This window comes from Eutrema salsugineum, unplaced genomic scaffold, assembly GCF_000478725.1.
Source record: "Eutrema salsugineum unplaced genomic scaffold, Eutsalg1_0 scaffold_3, whole genome shotgun sequence".
Taxonomy (NCBI): Eukaryota; Viridiplantae; Streptophyta; class Magnoliopsida; order Brassicales; family Brassicaceae; genus Eutrema; species Eutrema salsugineum.
The window spans coordinates 15,916,595-15,925,163 of NW_006256756.1; the positions used below are offsets into that span (position 1 = coordinate 15,916,595).

General features: G+C 43.3%; 1 non-coding gene across 1 annotated transcript; it reads left to right on the plus strand.

Annotated features, from left to right (window-relative positions):
* Nucleotides 1–6,233: 6,233 nt before the first annotated feature.
* LOC112085637 lies at nucleotides 6,234–6,340 on the plus strand. Its single transcript, XR_002898938.1, has one exon. It is a non-coding gene; the product is annotated as a small nucleolar RNA R71 (small nucleolar RNA).
* The last annotated feature ends 2,229 nt before the right edge of the window (nucleotides 6,341–8,569 follow it).

Consider the following 8,569-nt stretch of genomic DNA (forward strand, 5'->3'; position numbering starts at 1 on the left):
AACTCTATGTGCCCAAGACCATTTCCCTCTTTAATCCTCTGATCTCTGGGGCCATACCCACAAACTTCAAGGGATGCAAGAAACTGTTGTGTTACTCCATCATGAGCCACATATTTCATTTCAAAGAATCCACCAAATCCCATGTTGTTAAAAATGAGCTAAACCTCTTCAAGTAGCCCCATTTTTTTCAGCAGCTCCATATCGGGGAACTTGGTTTGCAACACCTTTACATCCTTGAACATAGCAAAGTAGTCATCAAAAGTTGGTTCTTTGTCTTCAGGTTCTGGTTTTGTCTTTGCTTTCTTAATTGGCTGCAATGCTACTTCAGGATCACTCTTTGTTTCATCTTCGTCCTCAGCCACAGCCACCTCTTTTCCTTTCCTTTGAACAGCTCCAACCAGCGCCAGTTCTTTACCAGAATTCCTTGAAGTAGAAGCCTTGGTTTTCTTTGGTGCAGCCACATTCTTTACGTTCTTCTCAGCTGGATTCTTTGGCTTTCTTGGTTTCTTCTGTTTCTTAAAAACTTTATGCCCAAAAGGTAGAATCTGATCCTCTGATGTCCCAGCTCTCTCTTGTTTCGATTTCTCCATGGCCGCTGTTCTTTTTGTTCCTCCCATCTCGTGTGAGGAAGAAGACCACGGTGGGGAACAGCTGTAAAGGGCGCGTCTTTGACCGGTCAACGTCCGTACGGTCAAGGCTTTTCAAAATTTTTGCCGCGCCTTGTTGACCGTGGCACGTGACCGTGTCAAACACCGAAAGATTGCTTGTTTCTGCCACGGCCTGGAGCGTCCCGTGTCATCTGACTGTGGCAAACACCGAAAGATTGCTTGTTTCTGCCGCGGCCTGGAGCGTCCCGTGTCATCTGACTGTGGCAAACACCGAACCTTGGTCCATCCTTTCCTCTTTTGCCACGGTCGGCTTCAGTCCTGTGTGTCTTCACCGTGACAAACGCCGAGAGTATGCATCCTCTGCCACGGTCACTCTTCAAGACCGTGATTCCTCTCTCGTGGCTTAGCTAAAAGGCTTGCCACGCTTGATATTTGACTGTGGCCGGTGACCATGCTCAAGACCGAGCATAAGCTTTTGCCCACTCCTTCATTCCTTTTCATCTTGCATTCACTTTCCAAGGGTTCAAACTCAAACCTGTAACCTGTAGACACTAAACAAACCCATCAAAACATCCGAAAACATAAAAAAAAAAAGAAAGAAAGGAAAAGATTAAAAGCATATTTACAAAGGATAAGCTTGGGGTGTCTCGCAAGAGCACTTTGTTTAAAGTATCTAAGTTTGACTTTGGAAACCTGTTTAACAGTCTGATGGTGGATCAAGAAGGGGAACTGATGTAGCTTCCTCCTTCCTTTGTGAGACCAGGTATTGCTTGATCCTTTGGCCATTTACCATAAACTCTTGACCATTCTTGCCCTCTAACACCACAGCTCCATATGGTCTGACCTCAAGAACCTTAAAGGGACCAGACCATCTAGACTTAAGTTTTCCAGGAAACAACTTAAGCCTAGAGTTGAACAGCAACACCATATCACCTTCCTTGAACTCCCTTTTCAGAATCTTTTGATCATGTAGAGCCTTGGTCTTTTCTTTATAAATCTTGGAGCTCTCAAAAGCCCCTAGCCTGATCTCTTCAAGTTCATGAAGTTGAATGACCCTTTTCTCTTGAGCTGTCTTGATATCAAAGTTCAGCAACTTCACAGCCCACAAAGCCTTGTACTCCAGCTCAACAGGAAGGTGGCAGCTCTTCCATATAGCAGATTGAAAGGAGATGTCCCAATTGGAGTTTTAAAGGCTGTTCTATAAGCCCACAATGCATCATCTAGCCTTTTGCTCCAATCTTTTCTGCTTGAGCTAACAGTCCTCTCAAGAATGGCCTTGATCTGTCTATTAGATACTTCAACCTGGCCACTTGTTTGAGGATGATAAGGAGTGGCCACCTTGTGTTTCACTCCATGCTTTCTCAGCAATCCCTCCAAGGTCTTGTTCACAAAATGAGATCCTCCATCTGATATAACAACCCTGGGTACTCCAAATCTTGGGAAGATGATGTTCTTGAACAACTTCACTACTACCTTGGAATCATTGGTAGGGGAAGCAATGACCTCAACCCATTCGGACACATAGTCCACAGCAACTAACATGTACTGATTCCCATAAGATGAAATGAAAGGTCCCATAAAGTCAACTCCCCAGCACTCAAAGATCTCAACCTCTAGTATTGGGTTTTGAGGCATCTCACTCCTCTTTGAAATGTTTCCATGCCTCTGACAGGCATCACATGATGAAACAACCAGCTGAGCATCCTTGAACATTGTGTGCCACCAAAACCCACTCTGAAGAACCTTGGCTACAGTCTTGAATGCTCCCATGACCTCCAAAAGCTGAACCATGAAACTCTTGCAACACAGGTTGCATCTCCTCCTCAGCAAGACACCTTCTATACAGCTGATCTTTGTTCAGGACATACAAGTAGGGCTCATCCCAATGGTATCTTTGGAAATCTCTGAAGAACTTCTTCCTGTGGTGAGCATCAAGTTCAGGTGGTTCCACTCACAAGCAAGAAAGTTCACAATATCAGCAAACTAGGGCATTCTCTTCTCTTGGATGCTATCCACTTCTTCAAACTCCAAATAAGAGTGGAGCACCATCAGTGATTCCTCAGGAAGACTGTCATTAAGAGGGACTTCAGAGTCTACTCTTAACCTAGAGAGATGGTCTGCAGCTCCATTCTCTATACCCTTTTTGTCTTGTACTTCCATATCAAACTCCTGAAGTAAGAGAACCCATCTTAGTACTCTAGGCTTGGCATCTTTCTTGGTCTTCAGATACCTGAGGGCTGCATGATCAGTATATACAATGACTTTTGATCCCACCAGGTAGCTTCTGAATTTATCAAAAGCAAAGACTATTGCCAGCATTTCCTTCTCAGTGGTAGCATACTTCTCTTGGGCAGAGTCAAGTGTTCTACTGGCATAGTAGATAACATGTAGCTTCTTGTCCTTCCTTTGGCCAAGTACTGCTCCAACTGCAAAATCAGATGCATCTGTCATAACCTCAAAAGGAAGGGACCAGTCTGGGGCTTGGACAATTGGTGCACTGACTAATGCATCTTTGATCATCTTGAAGGCCTCTTCACACTCAGCATCAAAGATGAAATCAACTTCTTTACACAACAGACTTGTCAAGGGTCTGGCTATTCTTGAGAAATCTTTGATGAATCTTCTGTAAAACCCTGCATGCCCAAGGAAACTCCTTATCCCTTTGACTGAAGTGGGAGTTTGCAGATTCACCATCACTTCAACCTTTGCTCTGTCAACCTCTATGCCCTTTTCAGATATCTTATGCCCAAGTACAATTCCTTCCTGCACCATGAAGTGGCATTTCTCCCAATTCAACACCAAGTTATGCTGCTCACATCACTTCAAGACCTGTGACAAATTAGAGAGACAATCCGAGAAGGAGGAGCCATAGACAGAAAAATCATCCATGAACACCTCCACCTTCTCTTCAATGATGTCATAGAATATATGCATCATGCAACGTTGAAATGTGGCAGGGGCATTACAGAGACCAAAAGGCATGCGCCTGTATGCAAATGTGCCATAAGGGCAAGTAAGTGTTGTTTTCTCTTGATCTCGGGGATCTATGGGGATTTGAAAGAAACCCGAGTACCCATCAAGAAAACAAAAGAAGGGGTGGTTTGCAAGCCTCTCTAGCATCTGATCAATGAAAGGCAAAGGAAAATGATCGTTTCTGGAGGCTGCATTGAGCTTTCTATAGTCTATATACATTCTGTGTCCAGTTACAGTCCTAGTAGCTATCAGCTCATCCTTCTCGTTTTTAACCACTGTCATCCCACCTTTCTTGGGCACAAAGTGTACAGGAGATACCCATCTTGAGTCAGAGATTGGGTAAATTATCCATGCCTCAAGAAGCTTGAGTATCTCCTTCTTAACCACTTCTCAATAGAGGACATAGATTGGTCCTCAAGGTGTATCCTGTGGGTGCATATGTCAGGAGAGATCCCTCTAATATCAGCCAAAGGAGATCCTATGGCTCTCCTGAACTTTCTTATCTCACTAAGCAGTGCACTCTCTTGATGCTCTAATAAGCTATCATTGATGATTACTGGATATGTGGAGTTTAAGCCCAAGAAGGCATACCTGAGCCCTGTTTGTAGAGGCTTGAGCTCAACAGGGGGTGCATCAGCCTCATTCCAATCCTTGTCAAAGCTGCATTGGCTCATGTCTGCTCCTTTGATAGCCAAGACCTCAGAGCCACTTTGTTCCAGTTCCAAAAACCTTGTCTCAGGACCAAGTTCTCTAGCATTGTCCAAATACAACTTATACCCCTCACTTTCTTCTGCTAAGAGCCCATTGTCTCCTTGTTCCTGAGTTAGAGCAGCTTGGAGAGGATCCTCAGTATTCAGCTCCTCAAGCAACTCATCAGCCAACTGATCCATTGTCTCCACATAGAAGCATTGGCCTTCTATGGTGGGTTTCTTCATCATCTCATTCACATCAAACTTAAGCTTCTCAGACCCAAGTTGAAGCTCTATGATCCCACCTCTCACATCAATAATAGCTCCTGCTGTGGCCAGGAATGGCCTGCCCAAGATAAGAAGATCAACTGGTTCCTCATCCATTTCCAGCACAACAAAATCAGTTGGAACCTCAAAACCACCTATCTTGACAGGTAGATCTTCCAACATCCCAACAGGTAATCTAACTGATCTGTCTGCAAGGATAAGAGAGATCCTTGCTGGCTTGAAGACTCTAAAGCCCAGCTTCTTTGCTATGGAGAATGGCATCAAGCTGACTGATGCTCCTAGATCACAAAGACACCCAGAAAATAGCAGAGGTCCAATGGCACAAGGGAGTGTGAAACTCCCTGGATCAGTCAACTTTCTTGGAATGGACTTCTTCTGAATGATAGCACTGCATTCATGACTTAGCACCACCATGCCTTGAAGTTCTTTAGTCTTGTTCAGAATGGCATCCTTCAAAAACTTACCCATCTTTGGCATCATTAGAAATGCATCAATGAGAGGCATTGTGAGTGGTGTCTCATTGAGTGCCTTCTCAAATACAGCTCTTGCCTTGTCTACAAGTTGCTTCTTAAATCTCCCTGAAAATGGGAGCTTGGGTTGGTATGGAGGTGGTGGCACATATACCTTTTCTGGTTCAGGTTCCTGTGCTACCTCTTTACCTTTTTCCTTCCTTGATTTCTCAGCAACTTGATCATCTTTTAAGGCTGCCTCCCCCTCAGTTTGATCATTGTCCTCAATGATCACATTGTTGTTCTCAATACCAGGTAACTCCTTTCCACTCCTCAGTGTAATGGCTTTAGCATATTCCTTGGGGTTGGGTTCAGGTTTTCCAGGTAGATGGCCTTGGTTCCTTGAGCTTGAGGCCTGGTTTTGCTTCAATTCCTTGATTTCCTGCTGCATGGCTGCATTCTGGCTTGCAAATATCTGTTGACCCTGAAGCAATTGTTGCAGAATCCCAACTATATCTGACCCCATCTGTGCTTGCTGCTGAACCGGTGGTGGCTGAAACTGTTGTTGAACCGGCGCTTGCTGCTGGAACTGTGGTGGACCAAACCCTGGTGGTGCCTTTTGTTGTTGCTGTGAACTGAGACCAGTACCCTGAAATGGTTGCTGTTGCTGACCAAAACCCTGATTCTGAGCAAACTGATTCTTAGGTTGAAAAGACACTTGAAAGTTGTTCTTGGGAACAAAGTTCTGTGGAGCTTGAGAATTGGGATAGACCTGGTCTTGTGGGTTTGCTACATTGGGATTCCTGTAAGAGAGGTTCTGATTTGCATTACCATACTGATATCTTTGGAACCTCTGATTCCCAATGTAGTTAAGCTCCTTCTAGGTTAGGCCTTCTTCACTTATGTTCTCAAAGATTTGAGAAGGTTCCTCATACTCTCCTACAAAGTGCATTGGCTTTTGAGTGGTGAATTTCAACTTGTCCAATTCACTCCTCAACTCCTTAACTTCTCTAGTGAGCCTCTGTTCTGAGCTTGAACCTTCAGATCTATTTGATCTGTCATAGTCTTCACCATAAGTGTCATTGCTCATTGCTAAGTTCTCCACTAGCTCTAAAGCAGCATGAATCTCCTTTCCCAGAAAGTTCCCATTGGAAGCAGTTTCCAGCTGGTTTCTAATCTTGGGAAGAACTCCTCTATAAAGTGTGCTGAGAAGAGAAGCTTCACTAAACCCATGGTGTGGGCATTGGTTGGTGTAGCTCCTGAATCTCTCATAAGCTTCACCAAAACTCTCATTGCTGTGCTGAGTGAAGCTAGAGATTTGATTTCTTAGTTCAGCAGTTCTGGAGGTGGAGAAGAACTTAGATAGAAAGGCCTCATTGCATTGCTCCCAGGTTTGAATGGAGCCTCTTGGAAGATTCTTCTCCCATTGGTGAGCTTTGTCACCAAGACTGAAGGGGAATAATCTGAGCTTGAAACTGTCCTCAGAAACTCCATTTATCTTTGTAAGGTCACACACTTTATCAAAATGATCCAAGTGTTCCAAGGGGTCTTCCATTGCCAATCCATGGAACTTTGAGTTCTGAACCATATTCAACAAGGATGCCTTCACTTCAAAGTTGTTGTTTTCCACAGGTGGTGCTTGAATTCCAGCTCCATACTGATGAGCATTGGTCCTGTCATTTTCTCCAACATAGACCTGTGGCTGCTCATATCTCCTTTGCTGGTGTTGGAAGGGCTGATGTTGGTGGTGCACCTGTTGTCTTTGCTGTACATTGGCCTGATGCCTCTGTTGGTGAGCTGGAGCTTGTCCCTGGTGGACATAAGCTTGCTGTTGATGCCCCTGTTCCTGATGAACATTACCCTGATGTAACCCTTGACCAACTCCATTTCCAGCTCCATTACCCTGAGCCTGTTGCTCCTGAACCGGTTGTTCTATGTCAACCACATGCTCCCTTTGTTCTTCCATATCAGCGCTATCAATCTGTCTTCCACGCCTGTCCCTTCTCCTCCTTGGTACCAAAAGATTAATGTTGTCGTTGAGAGGGAAAGGTGGACAACAGCTTCTTGATCTGGACCTGGTGTTCATACACCTGAAATCACAAACAGAACTTGAAAGTAATCAGTAAAAACAAAAAATAAGAACTTGATCTCAAGAACAGATCAAAGCTTAATGCTAAACACTCCACAATTTGGCAACGGCGCCAATTGATAGACAAAACTTTTTAGGTCTCAGGGCTATCAATCCCCTTATCAAAGTAGCACAAAAGAGGTTGTCAATCCAAGAATGTGGTGATAGATACTAAGCTATGTGATCAGTTTCTCAATTCAAGTAAGCAAGTGAGGTTTTGATTGATTTGTGACAACTACAAACTTAAAACAAGATTAATGACTAAACAAGTAATCAAACATGAGCTAAGCAAATGGCAAGTGATGTGAATATGAAATGGTGGAGGCATGAGATTCTAGACATGATAGTTGGCTAGGGTGCTTTGGTGCTAAACTAGGAATGCTAATGACAATGATGAGACATGATTCAAATGATTAAGAACTCTAATCTAGATTAATCCTCTCATGAAGGTATTAACCCCTACACTAATCCATTTTCAAACCAAATCATCATTTGTGAAATATGAATCAGTGAGCATTAATAAACAGTTCTAGAAGATCATTCAAGCAAATAACAATACATCATCATGCAGCAAATGCTTAAACCTCTAATACAGATCTTTCAGGAATTTCATCAAACACTTTTGGTGCATGAAATTCCCAGAATCTAGATCTCAAGTGATGTGCAAGGATCTAGCCTAGAGAACAGCTGTTTAGAGAGATGAATCAATGAATCTAGCCCTAAGCACTCCTAATCTAACACTTTAGCATCCTAACCTACACATCTAGAACCTCATTAAGGTGACTCTCTTAAACCTTTGCAAGTTGAGAAGATTGGCATGATTAATGATAAGAAATGGAGATGGAGAAGATAGATAATGATGGATTTGCAGCTTTAAACACAAAGATCTCTCAAACTCTCTTGATTAAAGTCCGAATACACCTGATAAACACTCAAAACATGCAAATCAGAGACTTCAGGATCACTCTCTGTTTCATCTTCATCTTCAGCCACAGCCACCTCTTTTCCTTTCCTTTGAAAAGCTTCAACCAGCGCTAGTTATTTACCAGTATTCCTCGAAGTAGAAGCCTTGGTTCTCTTCGGTGCAGCTGATATGTTCATAATTTGCATCATTTAGGTTATATATTTCATTCCAAATCATATCTTATTTCATGCATTTTAGGTCCTTAGGGTTTGTTTTAGGACTTAGGAGTTGCATTAGGTCCCAATGAGTCTTTGCATGTTTTGAGTGTTTATCAGGTGTATTTGGAGCTATTTGGAGTTGACGGTGAAGTGTTCAAATGGAGGTTTTCCGAACTATTAATGACGTGTGTTGAAGGACCCAAAGCAAGGAAAATAATGCACGAGTTGCATAGCGACGCGTGTGGTAATCAATCTAGCGGAAGATCCCTAGCGGTCAAGATAAAACGGCACACATACTTTTGGCCGACGATG